We start from the raw sequence: 27,472 nt of genomic DNA, 5'->3' as shown, positions 1-27,472 counted from the left end.
ACTGTACACAGAGACTAATACACTGTGGTATAATCGAACATAATGGACTTCTCCATTAGTGGCAGTGTAATGTCCCTGAACAATCTGCAGGGATCTAGGAGAAAAAACACTATTCATAAGCAGAGGACAAACTGTGGGAGTAGAAACACTGAGGAAAAGCAACTGCCTGACTACAGCGGTTGAGGAGACATGACAGAGAAGAGACTCTAAACAAACACTCTAATGCAAATATTAACAACATGGGAATGGGTTTGAATCAAGAACACATGTGACACCCAGTGGAATCATGCGTCGGCTATGGGGGGTGGGGGGGAGGAAAAGAAAATGATCTTTGTCTTTAATGAATAATGCTTGGAAATGTTCAAATAAAATATTATAAAATTTAAAAAAATAAAAATAATCTTTGAAAAAAAGAACATTATAAAAATGATTCCTAAAAAGCACTGCAGTAGAGTAGTTAGGGTTTTGTACTTGTGGTCAATAAGACCCAGGTTCAAATCCAATCTCTTATTTTTATTTCTTAGGTAACCCTGGGCAAATTGATTAACATCTAGTAGGCTCAGTTTCCGCATCGGTAAAATGGAGATAATAATACATTATAACAATTACCTCACAGACCTTTTCTGATACTCAAAGGAGACTAAAATGATAATAATGACAATGTATGTTCTAGATAGCCTCTGAAATAATTTTTATCTCTAATGTTTTATATTCTCTAAGTTCCTATTTTTACAAGGTAATTATCTAGATACTAGGGCTATGAAAGCTAAAAGGAAATAACCTCTTTTCACAAGGACTCCTGAAATAAATAAATAAATATATATATATTTATATATATATATATACACACACACACACACACACACACATATATATGTATATAATGTTCATTTTGAAAATTTTGAGTTCGAAATTTTCTCCTTCCTGTCCATCCTCTACCCATTGATAAGGCAAATAATGTGATATCAATTATAAATATGAAGTCATAAAAACATATTTCCATGTAATCCATGTTAGGAGATAAAAGCAAGAAAAAAAGACAGTGAAAAAAAACTATACTTCATTTTGCATTGAATTCTTCAGTGCTTTTTCCAGAGGTACATAACATTTTTTCATCATGTGTCCTTTGGAATTGTACTAGATGTTTGTTTAGATTAGAGTGGCTAAGTTTTTGAGAGTCGATTTTGTTATAATATTTATATTACTGTATGCAATGTTCTTCTGATTCCATTCACTTCACTTTGCATTAGTTCTTATAAAATTTTCCCAGTTTTTCTGAGGCTATCTTACTCAACATTTTTTAGAGTACAACAGGATTCCATCACAACCATATATCATAACTTGTTCAGCTATTCCCCAATTGATGGACATTGTTTCAGTTGCAATTCTTTGCCAACATAAAAGAGCTTCTATAAATATTATTGTACATAGGTCTTTCCCCCTTTTCTTTGATCTCTTTGGAACACAGAGCTAATGGCAATATTACAAGGTCAAAGGGTATGCTCAGTTTTATTGGCCTTTGAGTCTAGTACTAAATTGTTCTCCAGAAGGTTGGATCAGTTCATAACTCTTCTAACAATACATTATTATATCTATTTTCCCACAATCACAAAGCTTTTATCATTTTCTTTTTCTGTTATATTAGATAAAATGATTACTGAGGTGGTACACCTCAGAGATGATTTAATTTGCATTTCTCTAATAAATAGTTATCTAGAGCATTTTTATACATAGTAATACCTTTAATTTCTTCATCTGAAAATGGCCTTCATATTCTTTAACCAATTATCAAATGAGAAGTGGCTGTTATTTGATACAATTTGGATCTATTCTTTATATATTTGAGAAATGAGACATTTATAAGAGAAATTAGCTGCATTTCCTGTCCCTGCCCCCCACCCAATTTACCTTTTTTTCATTTTGGCTGCTTTGATTTTATTTATGCCAAATATTTTTAATTTCATGGAAGCAAAATTATCCTTTTTGTTTGTCATGATCCTCTTTATCTCCCATTTGATTATAACTTCATCCCTTATTAATAGATCTGACAGATACATTTTCCCATGCCCTCCCATTTGCTTATGATATCACCCTTCATATCTAAATATTTAAAATTTGGGACATTATTTTTATAAGTTGTTTAAGATGTTTGTCTGTGTTTTGTTTCTAGATTTCCTTTTTTTCCCAAATGGTGAGTTTTTTCCCCCAATAGCTTGCATTTTTGGTTTATCAAATACTAGACTGTTATAACCATTTATGTATTATGCACCTAATCTTTCTATTCATTTGCTTCATTCACTAACCAAAATATGATTGTTTTGATGATTACAACTTTGTAATGAAGTTTGGAATCTGATACTGCAAAGCTGCCTCTCCTCACATTTTCTTTCATTGAGTCCATTTACATTCTTGACCATTTGTTATTCCTGATGAGTTTTGTTATTTTTTCTAACTTGATAAAATAACTCTTTGCTAATTTGGTTTGTATGGCATTTAATATGTAAATTAATTTAGTTTAGAATTGTGATTTTATATTAGTTGTCTATTAATGAATAATTAATATTTATCCAATTGCTAATACCTATCTTTATTAATGAGAAAAGTATTTGAAATTGTGTTCATACAGTTTCGGCATTTACTTTGGTAGATTCCCAAGTGTTTTCTGCTGTCTGCAGTTATTTTAAATGAAATCTGTCTTTACATCTTTTCTGCTTGTTTTTGTTGACAATATATAGAAACTGATGATTTATGTGAGTATATTATATATTCTACTTGTTTGCTAATGTTAATTTTTAAGATGGTTCTCTAGAGTTCTCTAAATATAGCATCATCCAACTGCAAAGAATAATAGTTTTGTTTCTTCATTGCCCATTTTTATTCCTTCAATTACCTTTTTCTTGAATCATTGCTATAGATAGCATTTCTAGTGGAATATTGAATAATAGTGGTGATAACAGATATCTTTGCTTCACCTCTGATCTTACTGGGGGATTCTAGTTTTTTCCCATTTCAGAGAAAGCTTTTTTTTGGTTCTAGATATGGACTATTTATCATTTTAATAAAAGGCTCTAATTATTTTTGTTTTCTAGTGTTTTTAATGCCAACTGGTCCCTCTTGGGCAATATTGATTTCTAAACCTAATTAAGATATTATATACATACATATATGTATATTATACACACACACAGAAGGGTATAAAATTATCTTCTTCTTTTACCTAATTCAGATGAAAATTCAGTTTAAGCATTCCCTACCTCTCATTATCTTTTGCATAGTAAAAGCTCTTTCTTGTGTCTCTCTTTTATATAATTTTCTCCATTTTATTCCCCTTTTCCCAGTGTATCTCTCTTTCTCATGTATACATTTTAAGCATTTCCCCAACATAATCAATTCACACACATACCCTCTATGAGAAGTCTTCTACCTACATGAATATTATAAAGTTATTAATAGTTATACTTGTCATCTAATAGTATACAATGGTCAGATGTTCCAATAATATGTTCCAACATGACGTAGTTCCTCTGTATTCTGCCCTGATCTGATCACAACAGAATATCATGTTCAGTTCTGGATCCCCTGTTTTATAGAAAAATGAGAAGCTAGGAAGCGCCCTGAGGGAGATAATTAGGATGGTGAAAGGACTTGAGTTTATGTCATCTGAGGAATATTTGAAGGATCTGCGGATGTTTAATCTGAAGAGGATTAGACTGGTGCAACAAAATAAATGTCTTCAACTATTTGAAGTGCTATTGGTGTGCATCATAGATTACAAAACTGTATGATTTTAGAATGGTAAGGGGCCTCACTGTTCCTTTATTCCAACCTAAATGCTAAAAAACATTCCTTCCATAATGTACTTTATATGACTATTTCAAGTCCTCCACTATAGGGCTATTTACCACCTCCTGAAGCAGCTCATTCTACTTTTGGAGGAGTCTAATAGTACAGAAGTTATTTCCCCCAAAGGAAACAAAGCTAAAATTGCCTTTTTGCAATTTACATCTATCATGCTGATTGACCTCCTCTAGACTCTCTCTGGCTGATCAGTATACTTCTTAAACTGTTGAATCTAGAACTGAACAAAATAATCCAGATATAGTCTGACCAAGGTAGAGGGCAGAATGAGTATCACTGTATAATTTGCAGAAACTATTCCTCTTAATGAGGGTCATGATTGCATGCTCTGCCTGCCACAGAGAAAAGAAATAGGAGTAATAGATGAAAATTGCAAAGATGCAAATTTAGGCTTGATTTAAGTGCAATGTGTGTGTTGCCCACTGAAAAGCATATCTGTGTGATTTTAAAACCTGAGGTGAAGCACAGATAGATAATTCTGGCATCTTTCCCAGCCTTTCCAAGGGAGGTTATGATTCCTATCTTGAGGGGAACTATAGAGAGAATCACAAGGCTAGCTAATCTTTTCTGCTCTGAGACACAGTAGAAATACTGAATTAGAATTATATAGATCCCCTTTAAATATTGCTGTTCTAGAGGTATGATTTTTAGACTCATAAAGCTCCTTTTCTGTCTACTATCTTGGAAGGGGGAAGGATAACACAAGTTTACACCCAACAGTATGTTCTCTTCTCATTAAAATCTAGTTACAGAAGAGATTATCACCAATAATTAATAGTGAATAAACTTTATGCGAACAAATACTTAAGAAAAATTAGAGTTCTAGGCAGTTGGCTATTTTAAATTAAATTTTACTTATTCAATTAACACAAATCTATTTTTCTACCCCTTTTATTATCTCCCATTTATATTTTTAAAAAACTAGGCTAAGCTCCTATTAAAATGTGTAGTCAACAAAATTAGTTCCCCACTTGACCATGTATTTTAGATAGGTATAGAGAGTTATGGAGATAGATCTGTCTATAGCTATATGTGGAAAGAAAGATTTCTTGATCTAAATATTGAGCACATAGTTCCATCAGAAGGTGCATATCATTGCAAAGAGCAGAAAAGTAGATCAATCACTGGAACCCGGTTGTTCAGTCTTTGTGACCCTGGGGACCATACTGTCTATGGGGTTTTCTTAGCAAAGGTACTAGAGTAGTTTGCCATTTCCTTCTTTAGGGGATTAAAGAGGATTAAGGCAAATAGAAATTAAATGACTTGCCCAGGGTCACACACCTAGTAAGTGTCTTTGTTCAGATTCAAACTCAGGTCTTTCTGACTGCAGGCCAGTGCTCTATCCATTGATCTATCTATCTGCCTCCTTGTTTTCTCTGCATCTATTTAATCTTCTCTATCCTTTGACCATAAACTCTTCCCTATCAAGAGATGAGAGGGCTATTTAAATAGGAATAAACTGAGATTTTGCTAACAAAGAGAGAGTCCTCAATATTATCCAAGGGGTAATTCTCTCAAGTTTCCAGAAAGACAAGCTGAAAGTCAGAGGCATATTTGTGAATCAGATTGCCAAATATTTGCCATTTCCAAAGTCTGTTTTTTTAAAAATTCTCCCTTCTCTTTGGAGTTGTTCCCAAAGAGAGTCTGGAATTATTCATGTTCCTTCTTGAGACAGAAATAAAGACTGTCTTTCTCTCAAAAGCCCTCACCTCATCTTCATCTTTTAATAAAGGATGCTGCATTTAGTCATCTTTTTCTTCACTAATAAAAAGAAGCTTAAGCAAAATGTTTCAAGCTTGACTGAAAATTCATCTTTTGCAAGGAAAAACTTATTCACAACTAAAGCTACCCAAAAGTAGAATGGGCTGCTTCACAAGAGAAATTTTTGAACAAATGAATGAAGCATTTGCTGAGCACTTATTTTGTGCAAAGAACTGTGCTAACTTCAAAGGATACAAACAGAAAAGGCAGCCCCTTCTCTCAAGGAGCTCATATTTTAATTTGACAATATCTATGGAAGATTTCAGCTGCAGTCAGAAGGGAAAGTCCTCAGGGCATAGCAGCAAAACTGGTAATGCTTCTTTTTAAATATTATTCCCACTGATAAAATCAGTTTTCTTATGTCAAACCATTTGAGAGTACAAAGGACTTTGGTGACAAGAACTTTCTTTTCTAGGTCTTCATTGGATATGGCTGTAAATTGCCAAGCTATATCTCAACAGAGGCTGCTTCCAAAGGTAATGGCTGTGGAACACAAGGCTTGAAACTCTGCTATTCCAGAGACCCTTGGGTTCAATGTTCTAGATGGTGTCCATCGTGTTCTAAGGGGAGATGTCTGTCAAGATAGAGGTGGTTTGACTTGCTTGGAACATGCTTCCTTTTATTTCTCCCTCAGGGTGTCCCAGTGCTTCAGCTATGTTAAGGCACATGCCCTGTGAATGGCAATTGGTTGGCAGTTGATTCAGATTGCTGTCCCCTTCTCCACAAGAGTTTTTTCCATGAATGATGAGTGGTTCTGCTACTCTTGGGGTTCTCTCGTATCTACCTATTGATGGAAATTGGTGGCAATTGGTCATCAGCTGTTGCTGGTGATGATAAGGACAGTAGGCCCACAGCAATTTCTTCCCTAAGTTATGACTGTAAAAGCTGGAAGCTGGTTTGAGAGTTTAAAGAACACTGCTCTTCCCATAGTGCAGGAGTTTAGTGTCCAGAGATATCCTTATTGGGATTTTATGGTCAAGGTAATGGTGTTCTGATCTGCCTGTGACAATGCTGTTTCTTACCTTTCTCTGAAGGTACCCTGTTGGCTCAGTCAAGTTAACTTGCCTCCCCAGTAAGTGGCAAATGGCAGAATCTTCAAAAAAAGGGACCAAATGAAAACTTGTAGACCTATTAAAAGTGATAACTGTCCAAGCACAGGTTGGACCATATAGGCTCTAACACCCCTTGTAACTTTGGGTTCTGCAATTGTGGTTTAATCAGTATACATGAAAAAGGAAATCCCATTAATATAGGAGTTCTTAGATCCCTTTGAAAGTCTTGTGAAGACAGGAGTGAGAGAAAACAAGAAATTGTGTGGAGTTTAAATATAGAATATAAGATATAGCAAGCAAACCAGTGTCACTGGATTCAAAGTACCTGGGAAATAATAAAGTAAAGAATTCTGGAAAGTTAAGAAGTTTTAAAGTGATGAAAGGCTTTGAATACCAAACAGAGTATTTTATATTTTATCTTATAAGTACTAGAGACATTAGAGTTTATTAAATGAGGAGGGGAACAACATGATCAGAAGAGGAAAATTAATTTGACAGCTGAAAGAAAGACATATTGAAAAGAGGAGAGACTCTGGGCAGGGAGATCAACTAACAGACTATTGCAAAAATCCAGTTATGAGGTGAGATGAAGCCTACACCAGGGTGATTACAGAGCCTAGAAGGCACCAATTACCTCCTCGGGTTTTATTTTTAATGTTTTACTCTCCATCACTTTAGTAAAGTAGAAATGCAAAAAAAAAAAGTATTTGCTAGAAAACAAATTCCACAAAAGTTTATACTCAGGGTCACTGTTCTTGAAAAATTCAACTGAAAAATAGAACTTCCTTCTAGGAAATCCTCTGTGCAAAACACTATACCCCCACTGCCATCAATAAAGGTATTGGATTGAGAGCAGGGCATGATGGAAGGCACAAAGAACCTTGGACTTTGCTAATCTTAAGATATTCTTTTGTGGTTCCTATACCTCATTGATGTCTCCAGAAGTCTACAAATCAGTAAATTATCTCCTAGCTTATGCACAGAAAAACTTCAAGCTTCACTGATTCCTTTTGAAGGGCAGTTTGAACTGGTGCCCTGCCAAATAAATGATTTGGACTAGTGGATCAATGCAAAGAAGTAAGAGGGGGGAAATACAGTGTTCTTTATGTTCTGTATGATAGTTTAGGATCTATTGTTAAAGAAATTCTTCCCCCATAAATCGGTTTTGAAGTTACATTCTGATGAAAGAGAAAGAATGGTAATCGGGAAAATCTGAGGGTACAGCAGAGAATTTTTCAAAGGGAAGGGTATATTTTTTGCCTCAGGGAGGCAGGAATTGTAATTCATTATTATATTATACTTTACATTATACTTTCTTTGAGCTCCTTGATGTTTCATGCCTTTTAGTTTTGACTCAGAAGCTAGATTTCATCCTGTAATCATCTCTCTAGCTCTGTGTCTCTCTCTGTGTGTCTCTCTGTCTCTGTCTCTCTCTCCCACCCACTCACAATTACATCCATTTTTTTAAAACCTTATCTTTGGTCTCAGAATTAATACTATACATCAATTCCAAGGCAGATGAGCAAAAAGAGCAGGGTAATTAGGGTTAAGTGACTTGCCCAAGATCCCACAGCTGGAAAGCATTTTGAGCCAAATTTGAACCTAGGACTACCTATCTCCAGGTCTCCCTCTCCATCCACTGAGACATCCAGCTGCCTCTTCCATTTAGTTTCTAAATCTGTCACTTTTTCCTTCATATTTGCCTCCTTTCCTCCTTTAATATTGGCACTACATTGCCCTCAGTAAACCTGACTCATGTGGACTATTACAAAAACCTGGACTATTGTAATGACTGCAGTCCATCGCCCACAGCTAACAAACTTACCTTCCAAAAGCACAGATCTGTCCATGTTTGTTTGCTTATTTGATAAATTCTAGTGACTGCTTATGACATCCATCATCAAATATAAAATCCACTGTTTGGATTTTAAAGCTCTTCATACCCTGGCATCTTTGTACCTCTCTGCTCTCATTACATTTTACTCTCCTGCACATACTCTACTATCCAGTGACAACTTCCTCCTTGCTATACTTCACATGAGACACAACACATCTTAATTTGGGTCCATAGCCAGCTCCAGATACTTACTAGCTGCTTGCTTAACTTTCCTTACCTTTAAAATGGAGGTGAAAATAGTATTGACCTACCAAGGTTGCTATGAGGATCAAATGAGACATAAAAACTTTTGCAAAACTTAAAGCTCTACATATTATTGTTGTTGTTGTTGTTGTTGTTATTATTATTATCACACAGATAATAATTGCCTAGCTCTGCATTTGACTTAGGTCTTCCTGACCCCAGGTTCAAAGTTCTATCCACATCACTTAGCTATCTATTAATTAGTTGGTTTTCTTTTTAAAACCCTTACCTTCTGTCTATCAATCAATATGATGTATTGGTTCTAAGGCAGAAGAGCAGTAAAGGTCAGGAAATTGAAGTTAAATGACTTGCCCAGGGTCCCACAGGTAGGAAGTATCTGAGGTCAAATTTTAACCCAGGTCCTACTGACTTTAGGCATGACTCTCAGTCCCCTGAATAAAGAAGGTTGGACTGCCTTCAAGAAATGTGTAATTCTTGTAATAAACTGAAATTCTCCCTGAAAAAGGTACATGTTTAGGTACATTTAAATAATATACCAATGTTGTTCTATGACTGCAGGTCAGAGAATATTATGAACTCTGAAAAATAAAATGATTACTCACTGGACCATTAAGAGACACATTAGATGTAATAAACTATAATATGTAATAAGGAACTTAAAAAAAACAAGCATTTTCATCAGAGAAATATTTGATTGAAAAGGAATGAGAGCAAACTATAACCAATACATAGTTACTGGCTCTATTTATAATCTTAACATATCAAGATAAAGCAAGCAAGGCATGAGCATGTTGGGTGGACCCTCTCTGACAAAATTATGGGATGACTTACACAAGATATCATCCATCTATTTGAGTAATTTAATTTATTTCATTGAAAATCACTGTCCTGTTGTTATATTCTAATAACCTCAGCTCATTTCCTTTTAGTTGTTTCTCAATACCTACTAAATACACTGCAATTTGGGTCAAAGAAAAATAAACATTAATGACACCAGATAGATTGGGGAAACTCCCTTTTCCTAAGAATATCCTTTGTTGCTCTATATTATAATAGTGTTAGAGAGTTGTCAGGGGAACTGGGTATAATGGGCTAATGATGCCTTAAAGCAGATCCAAATACAATGTTTGATAGAGTTTTGGTTAAAATGTCATTTGTGATTCCAAAATAATAGCATTGCCTTTTTATTGATTTATACTTTTGAGACTTGTCAGGGTCATTTCTCCGCTACACCTGTTAAAGTATCTCCATGCCCATAAGTATGATTCAGAAGAAACCCACAAAAAATATCATCCTCCTAGTTGAAAAAAATGGGTATATTGTATGTTCCAAGACATGTCTGTAGAGCAGTAAGTGACTATGTCCTTTAATTTTTCTGATCTTTTGAGGCAGTATAAATTCATAGCCATAGCTGACTACAATGGACTCGAATACTTCTTGCTTAGTCATCTAGTATCATGGGAAAATGACTGATTCAGTTTGCACTGTCTCTAGGAGGCCTTGGTACAGAAGAAAATCCCAATGATCTGTGTTGGAATTCAGTGAAGCCCAGTAAGGATTTATTAAACCCCTAAAGTATGTGTGTCATTTTGGCCAAATCACTTGACATACCTAACTCCCAATTTCCTGAGCTATAAAATAAAGAGGTTGGAGTATATATTTTCTAATGTCTCAAGTAGATAGCTCAAGCATTCTAAGATTCCATTAAACTTGGAAGTCTTTTGAGTTTGTTATTCTGCTTTCAAGTAAACACTTACTGTGAGCCAGTTAATTGGCTAAGAAGCATAAGCAAAAATTGGGCATTCAAAGAGCTTAAATTCTAATGGCAAACCCCCTCCAACAACACATTATAGAGATTTGAAAGGGGAGGAAGAAAAGAAATGAGGTAGAAAAATAGTACAGATGATTGAGTTAGAAATGAACATGGTTTGTATGGATGCTTACTCAAATGGATTTGGGAAAGAGGAGGGTGAGAAACTCATCCATTGCAAGAAGAGTTAATAGGAGAGGAACTGAGGAGCCTAAACCAAATGGAAGATTCAGGGATAGTACTGGATTCCTTTTGCCATGCATTTTCTTTTTACAACTGCCTCCTGAAGATAGGACAAACTGAGTTGAGCTGAATTGAACTTTCCTGTGATGATAAACTAGTAAAATGAAGTTCTAGGCTATCACTTGATGTGTCTTTCTATCTCAATGCCTGAAATGATCAATATGAATATGAATATGAATGAATATGATCAATAAATATTTGTTGATTATTGATTGATCTGCATTTCCTTCCCCCCCCCAAGAAAAGTTCAAAATTTAAAGTTCATCATACCCACAGCCTTTTTTATATAATGCAATCATTTCTTAGGAAATGCATGCTGCTAGAGTATATTCTTTTCTAATAAAGGCCAGTTATATTGAAACCTTGTTTATCTTATCTGTTGCTGGTACCCCAACAGAAGTCTTTAAGACTTAGAAGCTAGGGATGGAGCTGCTTGAATTCATGGCATCCTCCCCAATTCCTAATGGTGTCGCTCTGTACTTTTTCCTGGTTCAAACAATCAGTCAATAAGCATTTAGCAAACTCCCAAAAGGAGTCCTGAGGAGATGGCCATGAATGAAAAGTGACTCAACAACAACAAAAAAAAACACTATGTATGCTATGTACTGAGTGAGAAAAGTGCTATGAAATGAAGAAAAATGGGCCAATGTAAAAAACAATAAAGTAGGAATCAATTATCCAAAGGAATAGTAGGAATAGGAAGAGTATACTTATTTTAGGAAAGATTTTAATTACTTGATGTTCTTGCATTTGCTGTATCAGCCAGAGGCTGAAGCTTAAATAAAAAAATACTTTTACAAAAGCTTTATAACTTCACCTTTGAGGCATTACTATAAGCTTTTTTTTTAATCTCCTTAATGGACTTTTGTATGCTAATAGGTTTATACCACATTAAGTAATGCCTTAATGTATTTTAATGTTTCCACCTAATGAAATACAAGGCAGTATATCCAGAAAGTCATCCATTCACTCATTAACATGGCTAATGAATAATCACTTATACTGTGATGGGCTCAAAAAGGGCCATATAAAAAGTTTAAAATATATGTACTTTTAGATGGCAAAGAAAATAAATGAAAAAAATGATCTAGAGTTCACACTATTATAAACATTCCATTCAAAATCCTTCTTTGTTCAGAGGTACTGCAAAGTACCAAAGTGAGATAAAGAGCTAGGCCTGGTTGATCACCTTAGTGATTACTATTGGGCATCATAAATAAGATGTTCATTTCCCTTGATTCAATAAAAATATTATCCTTCTTATAGGACATCTATCTTTTTTAAAAACCATTTCTTTCTATCTTAGAATCAATACTGTATTGGTCTCAAAGCAGAAGAATAAAAGCTAGGCAAAAATGGGTTAAGTGACTTGCTCAAGGTCATGCAGCTAGTATCTGAAGTCAGATTTTAAATGAGAACCTTCCATCTCTAGACCTGGCTCTCAATTCACTGAATCACCTAACAACTCCCTATTTAACATGTATCTTTGAGTTACTGAAATCAACACAAGAATTAAGGGCAACTATACTCTACTAGTTGCCAGTATCTTGTTCAAAGGCTAGGCAGTTGAGCAAGGTAATTTAATATCGCTTAAAGAAATATAAGGTAACAAATATTTATTAAGTTTAGCACTTAATATGGGTCAGGCATTGTGCTAAGCCAAGATAACCCAAAACTCAAATCTCATTTACATGAGACTCTCTTCCTTGGTGGAGATGAATCCATGCCTTTACTCAGTGTGTGTGTGTGTGTGTGTGTGTGTGTGTGTGTGTGTGTGTACAAAAGAGAACTGACACAAAAGGAAAGCAAAATAAAAGATGAGGAGATAGAGAAGAATGTCCAGGGAATCAGAAGTAGCACCAACAGGTGAATGAAAGTTGGTCATTCTAAGGTCACCAAGAGGAACTCAGCAATGGGAGAAAGAGGTTGACATGACAGACACATATTCCAAGGTGAAATGGCCACAGAAGCAAGTGGATATTCCAGGGTAAAGAGGCACAAAACACACAGGGAAATTCCAGGGTAAGCCATTGGGGAAAATTGATAAATTCCATAAAGTCAGAAGTAAAATATGGAGAGAAATTCCTTAGAAAGTTGCTGACTGATCAACCCAACAAGATATTATATCTTCATTGTCTGAACTCTTCCAGTATTTGTTATATCACTCTTTTGGTGTATATATTACCTTGTATTAAAATTATTTATGTTTATGTTTTATCTCCCCTATTAGGTCTTGGGGAAACTATTTTGCATATCTTTTTATCCTCTGTAGTGTCTTGTACATAATAGGTATTTGAAAATATTCATTAAATAAATAAGCAAAAATCAAAGATCTCCATTGATCAAAATAAAATCTAGTCAAGGTCAATGTATTTATTGAGTGTATTGTACATGTAAGGCACTGAGTTAACTACTACAATTAGTGATATAATAAGATTGGAGAAAAGGGATCTATAAAGTGATATAAATACTAGGTATCAGTTTTTCTACAGATGTCAAAGAAAAGTGATTTCATGAATGTGGATTTTTAGTCTTTTAATCAAGCAAAAGATGACATTAAAAATACAGGATTCATTTAATAAATTATTCAATGTATTCATCAAAAGATGAATGAAAAAGATTTCAAAAAGTTATCAGACTCAGTCCAGGCAAGAGTATATTCTGTGATCTAGTGACACGAATCACCTTGCTGTTCCTCACACAAGACAATCCATCTCCTGACTGGTTATTTTCAATGCTTGTCCTTCATGCCTGGAATTTTCCATTTCAACTCATCAAGCTTCCCTTGGTTCAAGTCCTAGTTCAGGCATTCCTAATCTCCCTTTATTCTAATGCCTTTCCTCTTTGTATCCTTAGTGTTTGGGCACATAGTAGGAGTTAATAAATGTTCAGTGATTTCCTGATCTAGCATAAGAATAATTGTCACCTGCTAATTATTGCTGCTTCCCTGATCAGGAGTAAGGAAACTCCCACCCACCCCCAATCCCAGGGATGTAAACCAAAAATATCGTACTCACTAGAGGCAAAAAGTGGAGAGAATTCTCTAATATTTCAATTTTGGAGAAATTGTAATTGGAAACAAGAGATTTGTCTTTGCCCTTAAAAAGAGAGGAGGTGTGAAAGCTGGGGCTTGGGACTGCAGAAGTTGCAGTCGAGCACCCAGAAGCAGTTTGACAGCTTCATCAGGAATTCCTTAGAAGGCTCAAATGTCATGCAAACCTTTGCCTCCTTTGCTAGTGAGGACAAGTTGGAAAATAGGGAAAATTATGTTACAGAGAAAATCTGAGCAGAAAGTGAATGAAGCTGTTTACAACATTGTCCTGCAAGTGATTGCAGAAATAGATGCTTTGGTTGCCAGCAAAGTTAGTCAGACACCATCATACTTCAATTGCATGAGTGAAACTGAAGTGAAACAAATTTTCCAACAATAGTCAACAGTCTTTATGAAAAAGAATGTGGACTTTCTGATTGCAGAGTATTTTTAGCAAATTGAAGAAGCCATGTTACCAGTTGAAGCCTTAAAAGAATCTGGAAAGCCAGTGACTGCTAAAATTTTTGGTCTGGGAGTTCTGTATGGTGTGATGCTTGGAGAATATGCAGTGTGGCTGGTCAAAGCAGAAGCTTCTATTGTTGGCACCAACTACTATTTTCACCAGTCAATTAGTTTAAAAACTGAGAAATTCATGAAATGGGCTTGGATGCTGCCAGATTAAAAGCCAGCTGTTGGTTTACCTTAGTACAGATTGTGGTAAACAAGGGTTTATTGATCTCCCAGAATTTGCGTTTAGTTTGGAACTGAGAGTTGCTACCAGATGAGGTATCCAAAAATATGTCAGGGAAGTCGACAACTTGGGTATCAGGCATATTGAGGGCTGCTGCAGATTTGAGCCTTATTATAAGAGGAAGTGCTGAGAAGGTGGCTCCTCAAAGGAGCTTCTTGCCTGATGCTTCTGAAAAACATGGCAGCTGGGGGAATGGTTTGAGCATGCACCTTAAATGCTGGATTAGAGAAGAGCAAGGAGAGAGTACCAGGAGTCTCTTTTGGTAGCCTTGGGTAGGCTATACTGTCCTTCCATGTCCAAATCTGATGCTTGGGGAGTTACCAAAAGAAATGCTGAGCTAACAACAGAAGGAAGCCATAACTGACCAGCAATGGAAGGAACTCTTTGAGAAACAGAAATTCAAATCTTAGATAACCTAATGAATAATATGTGTACTTGTGTAGCCTGGGTGCTTTAAGACATAATGTGTAAGCTTGTTCTCAAATTAAATATAAACTAAACTTTTATAAGAAACACAGAAAGAATAATTGCCTTGTTTTTAAAAGCTCCCACCATATATGTTGAATAGTCCAAGTATATACATCAGACCATTCAGTGGAGTTTCTTTGTTGTTGTTTTGCTATAAATTTAAAGATGAAAAAAAAAAGAAGCCTTTCCAGGTATTCCTTACTCTTAGTGCCTTACATCAGAAATTCTCTCCAACTTATCTTGTACATATCTTGTTTATTTCCATGTTGCTTCTCATTAGATTGTGAATTCCTTGAGAGCAAGGGCTTTTTGCCTTTCTCTGTATCCTCCATACTTAGCTCAGTACCTGATACATAATAAGCATTTGATAAATTCTTGTTAACTTGATTTGAAAAGAAACAATTGATGTGATGAAATACCTGCCTGAACACAGTGACCTAGGCTAAATAACACATTTGACTTAGCCATCACTAGCAACTCAGTGTAACAAAAATGACTACCTTCTCCCTACTATGTATCAAATAGCCAATGATTTTAAGGAACTTAATTGCCAGAATTATCTTCAATGTCAAATATGTTCAGAGACAGTCTGTAGTGTAATAAAAGCCAAAAAGTACAGTACTTCATTGTTAATAGCCATTGGAGGAACATACACAAGGCTCATAAAGCATGTTTTGAACATTACCAATTCTTCTGAACCTTGGTCATAGTCACACTGGTTAAAGACTTTACACAGTATCCACATGCTCTTCTCTGACACCAGCCTTTTGGCAGAATGCACACTTTTCCTGGGATTTCAAAGAATCCCAGTAGGGCTCAAGGGACCTAAGGCAAGCCATTTAAAAAAATCCATCAGCATTCTACCCCTTTGACCAAAGAGTGTGAGAGGCAGCCTATAATATTCCAATGGCAGGCGCTTGCCTCCATAGTATGTGATTCATTAACTAGAGACTACTTAATCAAGACAGATATCTTCAGTTCTCCTTCCTGGCAGCATTTTTCTCAGACTGCTACATATTGTGCAAATTGGAAAGGGCCTTCTGTCAAGTCCATTTTGAGCAGAGGTTGTATCATGCTTGGCTGATTCCTGTGATGTGTAGGAGTTCCTGAGAGGCAATATAGGTGAGAGGCAGATTCAGGGGCCGGTCCTTTCAAAGGATTGAACGGTTTGACATTGGAACTCTTCCACTTTTTGCTATTTATGTCATGATAGCCCCAGGGAGGTGGATCTATCTCCTTAACAAGGAACTGTTTTCAGTATAGGTCAGCATCAGATTCCATTTCCCTTTGAAAGCACAATAAAAACAGTGTAAAAGCCAGATTAGATTTCCAATTCTTTCCCTTATGATTGCTTGTGGCTTACGTTGAATTGTCCTCAGAGCCTCATGCATTAAATGCACACCCCTATCATGACCTTCCAGGGTTTTTTAAAAGTTTAGATTTAGAAATCAGTGATAACTCTGCCCTCTCTCTCCCTGAAAAATTAAAAAAGGCAAAGCAATTTTTGCTAATATTAAGATAGTATGATGATATAATAAAAACATTAATTCAGTCTACTAACATTTTTAAAGGAAACCTGGCCCTCAAGAAGCTTATATTCTATATATGTATGCAAGTACTGACCCTGAGAGGGACTCTACATTCAATTCCCAGCTTTGTCATCTCAGGCAAGTCATTAATCCTTTCTGAGTCTCAGTTTCCTCACTTAGAAAATGAGTAAATTGGACAAAATGATCTTTAATTGTCCATCTATCTCCAAAATTGTTTGTATTTTTTTCTTACGGGAAAAATAATGACAGATATACTTTTTCTTCACAGAAGGAGCTGAGGATAGTAAATACCAAAATCTCCCCCCATACTATTTCTACAGATTGCTTCCTACCTCCATAAAGCTGAAACTGCAGACTCCTGATATAAATACAAGACCTAACATATGCAAATGGGATTTTTTTAATTTCTCTGGTCAAAAGTAAACTGAAGGAGGAAACCTTTATAGAAGTTGCTGAGCTCATAATTTGTACAGTGACTCCATAGATAAAGCAGGTGCTAAAACCACTCTTTTTTCTCTTGATTTCACTATGAAAGTACAATGTGCCGATTTGTCTCTGAGAACCCTAAGGTGAAGTGTTAAGAGATGCTGGCATCAGCAATGGTCATGCCGCTGGCAATTATGTATTCCACCATCATGTGAGAACAAATTTCAGCTTTCTGAGTTGAAGCATAAAAAATGCAAATGTGAACCTATTTGTGTCTATGTTTAAAGTATAATGGAATAAAATGTCTACTTTGGGCTTACGTGGCACTTTGCACCTTATCAGCCACCATTAAAATGCATTAAATGGCTTTAATAATGATGCACAATTGACCTGCACCAGGCATCAGCATTCCTAATCATCTCTAATTTCTGTCTAAAGATGAAGAACAGCCTAATTATCCAACTACTAACTTCAGGTCCTTTGAGTATTAAAAAAAACCCTAAAAGCACATTAATTAGTTTCTATTCTCTTTAATGAACTTATGCATTTCTTGATGAAACTATCATTGAAACAATTCCATATTTTCCCATGTGTGGGACCGAGGTATTAAAAATTACTCATTTTGATGTCAGCTATCTCTTATGTTGATCTTCACATGGATCCTATTATAGTGCCAGTTGATGATACCAAGGAGAGCCAATAAAAAAGTGAATTTTCATTTTTCACAGAACTTTACCCATCATGGTCTTGATGCTCATACTCTCATTAATGCATCAAAGTAGGTAGCAAAGGGTTTGCCTGAATTGAACTTATAAGTGTGGGTATTCACTTGATTCAAGCATATTAAAAATACTCTCTCTGAAAACATGTAGTCCATGAGTTCGACTAGTAGCTAGCCATCGAATTTTGACTCTCTGTGCATCCAGATAGTCTGGACACCAGATAGTTCACTGTTCTTCATGATGCCCATATATTTGTGGGGAGTTTTTCCAGTTAGGAAAGACTAGCCAGAGTTTAGGATTCATTCTACCTATCAGATATAGAGATTGTAATTCACTTACTTTTCAGTCATGTCTGAATCTCCATGACCCCATTTGGGGTTTTCTTGGCAATGATTCTGGAGTGCCTTTTCATTCATTCTCTGACTTATGTTACAGATGAATAAACTGAGGCAAACAGGGTGAAGAGCCTTGCCCAGGGTCACAGCTAGCATGAGTCTGAGGCCAGATTTGAACTCATAAAGATGAGTCTTCCTGTCTCCAAGTCTGGTGCTCTATCCATTGTGCCACCCAGCTGCCCATAATCAGATATTGGGAAGGTAACTTAAAACAACATGTGACAATCCCTCTGCCATAAAGAATAAACAGAGAAGGATGTTCATGAAGGCTTTTATTGTGTAATAACGCATGTGTTAACCCCAAAATCCAAACCCCACTAACATTTGATTTAGCCAAAGAACTCTGACCAAGTTAGAATCTTCATAATTTTACTGCTAACTTAAAATGATCAAATAACAAAAATTATTGGAATTGAATAATGATGAGAGATAATGGAAATAATATAGGCTATAGAGTCAGTTGGAACTTTATTTTCCACCATAGGACTATCAACTATGTTACCTCCTAGAACTGTGACCAAGCTTTTCATTAATCTCCCTGAAACTCAATATGCTTATCTGTAAAATAGAGATAATAAATCCTGAAGTATCTTCCTCACAGAGTTGTTATGAGGTAAGAGAGATAGTAGATATTAAAAAATCACTTTTTATTTTATTTTTATGGAACAAATTGATTTTGACACTAAGCAATATTGTGCTGGAGAAATTATGAAATACTTTCAACATTCCCATGTTGCTCGCTAGCATTAAACCCTAGGAGAGAATGAAGTGGTACAGTGGGTAGAATGCTGGACTTGAGGACAGAATGATGTGAATTTTAATCTATCTTCAGACACTTACTAGTTGTGTGACCCTGAACAAGTCACTTAAGTTCTTTGCATCTCTGTTTCCAATTTTGTAAAATAAAGGAGTTGGGTTCTTATGGCCTTTCAATTCCCTTCCAGCTCTTAAATCTATATTTATAAGACTTTTTTAAAAAATAGCAGTATCAGCCAGTATGTGTCTATTAATAGAATATACCCTTCCTGGGATATTCTAAGGCATAATGCTAAGTGTTCTCTCAGTGGTGCTGCCTGGTTTATGAATCCTCAAATGTCACTATCTCTGAAATATGAACATTGTAGATGACTCAAAGTGAAATGGATAGACATTTCAACCATTTGCTTGCTATCTTCAGTAAGTTCAATGAGAAGTCATGAAGAAAACATCTGATAAGAAAAGGAAGTGGGCAATGAGAGAAATGGATAATAGGTTAATATCCTGAATGCTGTGTTAGAAAAAAATGTTAAAAGATCAAGAGAATATAATCTTCCCTTTTCAAATGATTCATGCCTCCTTTTTACATCTAGAATCAAATATAAAATCCTGTTGAGCATTCAAAGCTCCTTTTATCCTGACCCTTTCTCACTGTTTCAGTTTTCCTACTCCTTATTTCTCTCCAAATACTTTGAGATTTCATAGCACTGGCCTCTTTGCTTTTTCATCCCCCAAATTTGAGTATTTTCTCCAGCTCTTTCTCTTGGCTAAAATGCTCCTCCTGCTCATCCCCACTTCCTAGTTCCCCTGGCTTTCCTCAAGTCTCCCCACCTTCTGCGAGGAGATCTCTGTCTTCCTTAATTGTAGTGTCTTCCCTCTGAAATGACCTCCAAATTATACTGTACATATCCTTTTTGCACAGTGTTTGCATGTTGCCTTCCTTTTTAGACTGTGAGCTCATTGAGAGTGGGTACTGCTGTTTTGGATTTGTTTGTTTCTTTACCTTTTTTGTATCCCTAATATGTGGCACAGTCCTCAGCACATTAGTAATGTTTAATAAAAACTAATTTACCAAATGAAGGAAACTTCTAGTATGTTATTTATATTCTTCATAGGAAACCGAGGAGAGAAAATGGGAAAGAATCAAACAGGAAAAGAAAGCAAAGATAGATTGTTATCTACACTGTGAAGGAAGGATCTACATGTACCAAATCAGAGATTTTGAGGTGTCAAAGTGTTAACAGATACAACAAAGTATTAACATCACATATTATTTCTGTGATCTATTCATTACAAAGCATCACAGCAGAATAGACATTGACCTAGAATTTGGGGCACCTGGATTCTGCTCCCTGATCTACTACCACCTAGCTTTATAAACTTGGCTAGGACTCTTGAGATCATTACTCCTTATTTTTCCCATTTATACCAGGCAGAGATTTGATTAGATGAGCTCTTTAGACACAATGTAGTGTTGAAACATTCCTTAATTCAATTAAGTCTATCAAGTAAAAGGAAACAGGACATCTTAGCTAGGGAGGAAGTGGGGTGGCAGCTAAAAGTCAGAGAATTCAAGTTCACTTCATCACCAACTTCCATACCAATCTTATGACACTGCAATGAGCAGGGAGAGCATTCTTTGTGACATTGTAAAGGCAGACTTGCATTTCACCCTAAATTGCAGATGAGTTATTGGTATGAATAGGTGAAAAGTATTTCTATATCAAAAGTTCCCTATCACAATAAATCACAGGTCCAAACTAATCATCACACGCAAATGGAAGAGTTGAGCCAAATGATTGATGTTGATGCATAGAATGAAATTTAAATTCTCCTAGATCTCATTTCCAAGAAGGCTTATTGTAAAATTAAATATATTTAGGTTAAAATATTATTCTTTATGATTTCAGGCCTTAGTTTTCACTTTAACTAAAATGTTTGTGACATTTGAAACAGATAACCCAGCAAACTCCCAAATTAAAATTTAAGATAATGAAAGAAAACATTTATTCTTTATATAATTTATTTATTTTGGTAGAAAATTCTTTTTAAAACCCTACCTTCTACCTTAGAATCTATACTAAGTATTGGTTCCAAGGCAGAAAAGCAGTATGAGCTAGGCAATTGGGGTTAAGTGATTTGGCCTGGGTCACATAGGATACAAGTATCAGAGGCCATATTTGAATCCAGGACTTCCCATTTCTAGTCCTGGTTCTATATCCACTGAGCCACCTAGCTGCTTATATTTATTCTTTAAATAGTTTAAATTATTTAATTTGGTAATATATTCTTTAAAAAAAACATTACCTTCTGCCTTAGAATGTATACTAAGTATCAGTTCTAAGGCAGAAGAATGTAAGGACTAGGCAGTTGGGGTTCAGTAACTTGCCCAGGGTCACATAGATAAGAAGTGTCAGAGGCCAGATTTGAACCTAGGACTGCCTGTCTCCAGACCTGGCTCTCTATCCACTGAACCACCTACCTGGACTGGTAATATAAGCTTTCCTCAAAAAGAACTCAAAATGAACATGCAACAGATCGTTTCAGCATGACGATTGTTTATTGTGACATTCACCAAAGATGGTAGGATGGTGCTGGTAATTGTTATGATGATAGTGGTGATGATGTCTATAATGATTACAATGTTGATGACAACAATAATAAAGGGAATCCAGAGATTTTGTCACTCTTGGGAATGCATAAAAAAGCAGTAATATAGAATAATTTTAAAATGTTTACTTAAAAACTGCTCAAGGATTTTTGTTACTGGATAAAGTTGCTGCCTAAAAAATATATATCACAAAATAAATAAAAGGGGAAACCAAGGCTACAAAATTAAAGAGAGGGCAGACCACTCTCTCAAGACCACATAGAAACTGAGGACCACCAGATCATAGTAGCAAAGAGCATCAGCAACAGACATCTACTGGAGATACATCATAGCAGCAGAAGTGTCCAACAGAGCAATGGACAACAAACAGGACCCCTGTTCAGTGGAGAAAGCCTCTTGCCTAATGATAGCACCTGAGAGCAGAAGTTGTTCTCTAGAATCAGAGATTGTTAAGAACATCAGATATCTCTGAAAAGTGTTTGCCTTAACTTTAGAAATAGATAAAGACCACTATATTGATCAGAGAGTTCAGATTTATAGTGTTAATTAGGATAACACTACCTTTCAAGATTAGATCTTAAAGATCACTCTGTCCTTTTTAGGGATAATGAAACAGATGCCCAGAGATGTCAAGTCAAGGACTCATAGCTAGTTAATAAAACAGAGAGTACTAAAATATAGAAATAATCTGACTATATATAGTAGTATCTTAGCAATTCCCAAAGGAAAGATCTATAAGTATTATTATCCACAATTTACAGGTGGGAAAACTGAGCATGAGAAATAATTTGCCCATGATTTGTCAAATAATAAATAATGGTCAGAACCAGGATTCAAACCCAAGTCTTTAATTATCCCAAGTCTAGTGGGTTTTCAATTATACTATATTGCCATTACTATCTAGTCTTCTCCTTGAAGAAGGGTATAATGTTATAAGATGGGCTGTACAGGATGTTTAGAGAAGATCAGCATGTCAGCCCTTCTCAAATCTGCTCTCCTCCTTTGGTGCCCATGTGTCAACTAGCTCTCACTTTGGGCTCATAATAAACTGTCGTATACAAGTAGCCACACCCTGTTAAACTGTTTTGGTAGGTGGTATTACCCAGGTTGAGGGTAATGGACAGGCTTCATATTTATTGTTGATTTGGGGAGGAGTTATCTACCCCAGGCACATGAACATTTGTCCCAGCAAAAGGGAAAGATGACAACAATCTGTTCTACTGACTATTAAGGTGGCAAAAGCTGGGACTATAAAACATTGAGAGCTTAATTAGACATCAAAGAAGCCAAGGCATCCATTGTATCCTGAGCCATTCTCAGGCACCCTGATTTGTGTTACCACTGGGCTTTGATGACTCTGGAAGAGAGAATGAGGTTGATGACTTTATGTAATTCTGACTCACTTAAATCCAATTCAGGCACAAGTCAAGACATCACCCCATAATGCCATTTGTCCTTTTGGGGCACAAAGGATGAACAATAAACTAGTAAGACAAATAATTTGTACACAAAAAACTCAGACAATAGTCACAACTGAAAGAAAAATGAATTTAAAGTTAAAAGACCAGGTCAAAATTTGCTTCATTATTTACTGCTGATCTATCTCAATTTTCAAATCTTTAAAATAAGATTGGGACAGATGACCTCTTAAATTCCTTTAACTCTATTCAAGAACATTTGAATTTCTAGAAAAAAAATTATTGGCAGATAAAATAAATGTATAATTAGTATAAGCTAAAGCTGATGGATGAGTCTTAAGTTTGACACACTTCCCTGCCTGCTCCCCCTTTCTCTTATTTACCAGCAAAGAACATCCTTTGCAACCTACAAGGTTATTTGAACTCTGCTAAAGTGATCCTTTTTTCCTTGCTGGTGGAGATGATGATGATAAGAGTAGGAATGGAATTATAGGATCTGGGGGACCACACCTCAATTAAATTTCTCTCTTTTTCTCTGAACAACATCCAGTGACTTTCTTACCGACAAATTCTCATTCTTTTCTCCCTCTCTTGGTCTCTCTGTCTCTCTCCATCTATTTCTCTTTCTCTATTTCTCTCTCTAGTATTCTCTTATTCTCTGTCTTTTTCTTTATAATTTCCCAACATTCAATTATGAATGATTTCTGATTGTTGTTGGTTCTTTTTACATTGTTATAGACATTGAATATGTAGTGTTCTTTGTAGTGTTTATTTCACATTGTATTAGTTATAAAGTCTTTCCCTGCTTCTCTGAATTACACATATTCATTATTTCTTATAGTAGCATCCATTACATTCATGAACTATAATTTATTCAATAATTCCCTCATTGATAAGCATAAACATTGTTTCTATGTCTTTCCTAAAACATGTTCTCATCAATAATTTCATGCATTTGTAGTTGTACTCTTTGTGGTGGCAAAAAATTGGAAAATGAGGGGATGCCCTTCAATTGGGGAATGAGTAAACAAATTGTGGTATATGTTGCTGATGGAATACTACTGTGCTCAAAGTATAATAAAGTGGAGAAATACCATGTTAACTGGAACAACCTCCAGGAATTGATGCAAAGTGAGAGGAGCAGAACCAGGAGAACATTGACACAGAGACTGATACACTGTGGTACAATCGATTGTAATGGACTTCTCCATTAGTGGCATTGCTGTGATCCAGAACAACTCGGAGGGATTTATGAGAAAGAACACTATCCACATTCAGAGGGAAAACTGTGGGAGTGGAAACACTGAAGAAAAACAACTGCTTGACTACATGGGTTGAGGGGGATATGACTGGGGATGTAGATTCTAAATGATCATTTTAGTGCAAACATCAACAACATGGAAATAGATTCTGATCAAGGACACATGTAAAACCTAGTGGGAATTGTGTGTTGGCTTCAGGAAGGGGTGGGGGAAGGGGAGGCAGGGAAAGAATATAATTCTTGTAACCAAGGAATAATGTTCTAAATTGACTAAATAAAATTTTCAAAAAAAATAATTTCATGCATTTTCAAGACTTTCTATATATAAGTAATTTACTTCAGATATTTGATTAGTAATGGAATCTCTGAACTAAAGGGTAAGGCTATTTTAGTCACTTACTTTGTATAACTCCAAATTATTTTCCAAAATGATTATACCAATTCACAGCTCCACCAAAAAATGGATTGGATTACCTCTCTTTCGAATAGCCAATAAGTGTTTATTCTTCTCAGTCACATCTGATTCTTCTTGATGTCATTTAAGATTTTTCTTGGCCAGAGATATTAGAATGATTTTCCATTTCCTTCTCCAGCTCATTTTACAGATTTACTGAGGCAAACAGGGTTAAATGATTTGTCCAGAATCACACAGCTAATAAGTGTCTGATGCCCAATTTGAACTCAGATCTTCTTAACGCTAGCCCCAGTGCTCCATCTACTCTAAAACCTAGCTGCTTTAGCCAATGGGCTACATTTGTGGAAAGGAAACTAAAACAAGTTCTGCACTTTCTGCCACTGTGTTGGAACAAGCAACAGAGGGAATATTAGAGAGAGAAGAAATTGACAAGACTGACAGTTGGTGGGGGAATGGGCAACTGGGAGTGGAAGTTGGTCTTGTGAATAACACTACCTTCTTGGCATTGGAAGTGTGAGGGGTTGCTTCTTCTTTGCCTCTGGTTAGAAGTGCCTCTCTTTTCTTCAGCCCAAAGCTCTTAGGGTCAGAACTTTTCTTGTTGCTTGCTGTCTACTGCTAAGATTTTGAAGTTAAGAAAACTAGCACAGATATAGGGTAGACAGGAATAAGAGAAACCTTCCACTAGCCCGTGAGGCCTGGCCTCAGCTCTAAAGCTAAGAAAAACTCAAACCTTATCTAGGGAAATCCCTCTTCGCTTTTCCCTGATACCTCTCCAATCCAAACTGGTTATTAAAATTTATCTTATTTGAGTATCACAGTGGACTATATTTTCAGGCATCATAGAGGGAGCTGAACCTCAATTCAGTCATTCAACTACAAACTCTTTATCGGACCCCTGCTAGATGAGCAAAGTCTGGGGAAAGGCTTGTCCCTCAGGAGGGTCTGTGTTTACCTGCTTTGGGGCATCTTTGGTATCAATCCATAGAGAAGACATCCCCACAGGCTATCAGAAGAGGCCCCATTTCTCAGACAGCTCCATTTCATTCAAAAATAGCCTCTCGGCTGGGGTCATCTCTCTCCTTATGCCTCACCGACAGCCATATTCCCTCTCTCTCTTCAACTCCTCCATTCCCTGCTACAAACCTTCCATATCCCCTGTTCTTCATATCCACTCATCTTTCTCTATAAATATTACACATTTCAATTTTTAAAATGGGAATGGTAGGTTAGAGATAAGCCAGAATAAATGTAGAAAAGAGAGAAATGATCTCAAAGGCTTTAAAAGGTTAAGATGAAACTAATTATGTAATCTCACATGGAATAGCATAGAATAGATCCTAAAAAAATATGCTGATGAATCATAAAAAGGTTAACTACCAATTTCCTCCCCAAAATTGTATCTCTATTGAGATTTGTATTTTTAGAAAAATATCATATATTTTTTTACATTTTAAAACTCAGAACCTGTTTTCCAAAATAAATCTAAGCTTAGGGAAGAATATAGATATGAAAAGAAAATAACTCTTTTCTTTTCTTCTTTTTCAAGAAAGCAATGATGACCCACACATTTTTCCTTTGCTTTGTGAAAATGTGGTCTGCTCCAGGCATTCCAGGCTACATCTCTAAGCAGATCAGACTCAAATGTAACCACCTATTCTTCTTTCAAATCTCTATTGTACACCCACTTCCTCTAAGAAGCCATTCAATTATAGGTTCTGTATTGAAGGCTTCCCCCAAAACCAGAAAATGCCTGTTAACCTCACACCTGTGAGACCTTAAACCACATAGTCTAGTTAATGTTTGAATTTTATGTCTTTATTATTATACCAGTTGTAGTGATGATATCCATTGGAAAATATTATATTTTAGAATAGGGATATTTTGTTTCATTTTATATCATGTTATCCATTTAATTACAATGAGCATGTCCTTTCCTGGCAACTAATGGCTATGTTAAACTTCCTGTTTCTATTAGCTTAGCAGTGTTATCTCATTCATTCAGCAAGATTTGTTGCATTTGGCAAGTTTTATCAGTGCTTCTAAGGAAATAGGATGTCTTTAAGAGAAGTCAAAATCTAGATGGTAAATAAAGTAGCATTTCTTTCCTAATATTTCATATTGGGAATGCCCATAGCAGATACCAACCCAGATTTATTTCAAAAGAATATGGAAGGAAACGTGCACTTATTATATACCAGTCATGTGTTAAATTCTATACAAATAGTACCTCATTTAATCCTCATAACAACCCTGGGAGGAATCATCTTTATTGAACCATTTTAGAGTGGAGGAAACTGAGACAGGCAGCAATTAAGTGACTTGCCTGGAATCACAACTATCAAGTGTCTGGGGTCACGTTTGAATTCAGATCTTCCTGACTCCAGGCCCATCACCAAGCTTCCTTACACTCTTTTAAGACAGTATTTTCTTTGTCTTACCCAAAACTAACACAGTGCCTAACACTAGTAAATATTCATGAAGCTGAATTTGTTCAACTGAATCTTATATTAACATTATTCAAAACTTTCTTATCCATCTAATGACTGGGATGATAAAGTAGAATTGGCAAAACATGGTTATATATTTTTTAACAATGACATCTTGCTGCCTCAGATCATTTTTACACTGGATCCTACTTTATGAGGTTATAGTTTCTGATCCTGCCATTTACAGACTAATTTATTTGTGACCTAGGATGTCTAGACCTATCGATAAATTGTTTATATAGTGAAGAAGAGGTGGAAGAAACCCAAGATCTTTTGGTTCATCCACAGCTCATAATGTTATAAATCTATGTGATTCTCAAAGGGATGAAAAAACAGATTCCTTAGACTGAACTAAAA

General features: G+C 35.8%; 1 protein-coding gene and 1 pseudogene across 1 annotated transcript in view; one reads left to right on the top strand and one right to left on the bottom strand.

The window, feature by feature from the left end:
- NKAIN3 (sodium/potassium transporting ATPase interacting 3) overlaps positions 1-27,472 on the bottom strand; it is an 868,360-nt gene that overhangs the window by 696,874 nt on the left and 144,014 nt on the right. The gene's annotated exons all lie outside the window — the stretch shown is intronic.
- On the top strand, positions 6,492-15,017 carry LOC100029649 (betaine--homocysteine S-methyltransferase 1-like; annotated as a pseudogene).

This window comes from Monodelphis domestica, chromosome 3 (assembly GCF_027887165.1).
Source record: "Monodelphis domestica isolate mMonDom1 chromosome 3, mMonDom1.pri, whole genome shotgun sequence".
NCBI lineage: Eukaryota > Metazoa > Chordata > Mammalia > Didelphimorphia > Didelphidae > Monodelphis > Monodelphis domestica.
Note: the sequence above shows the minus strand (reverse complement) of the source record. Positions and strands in the feature narration are given on the sequence as shown.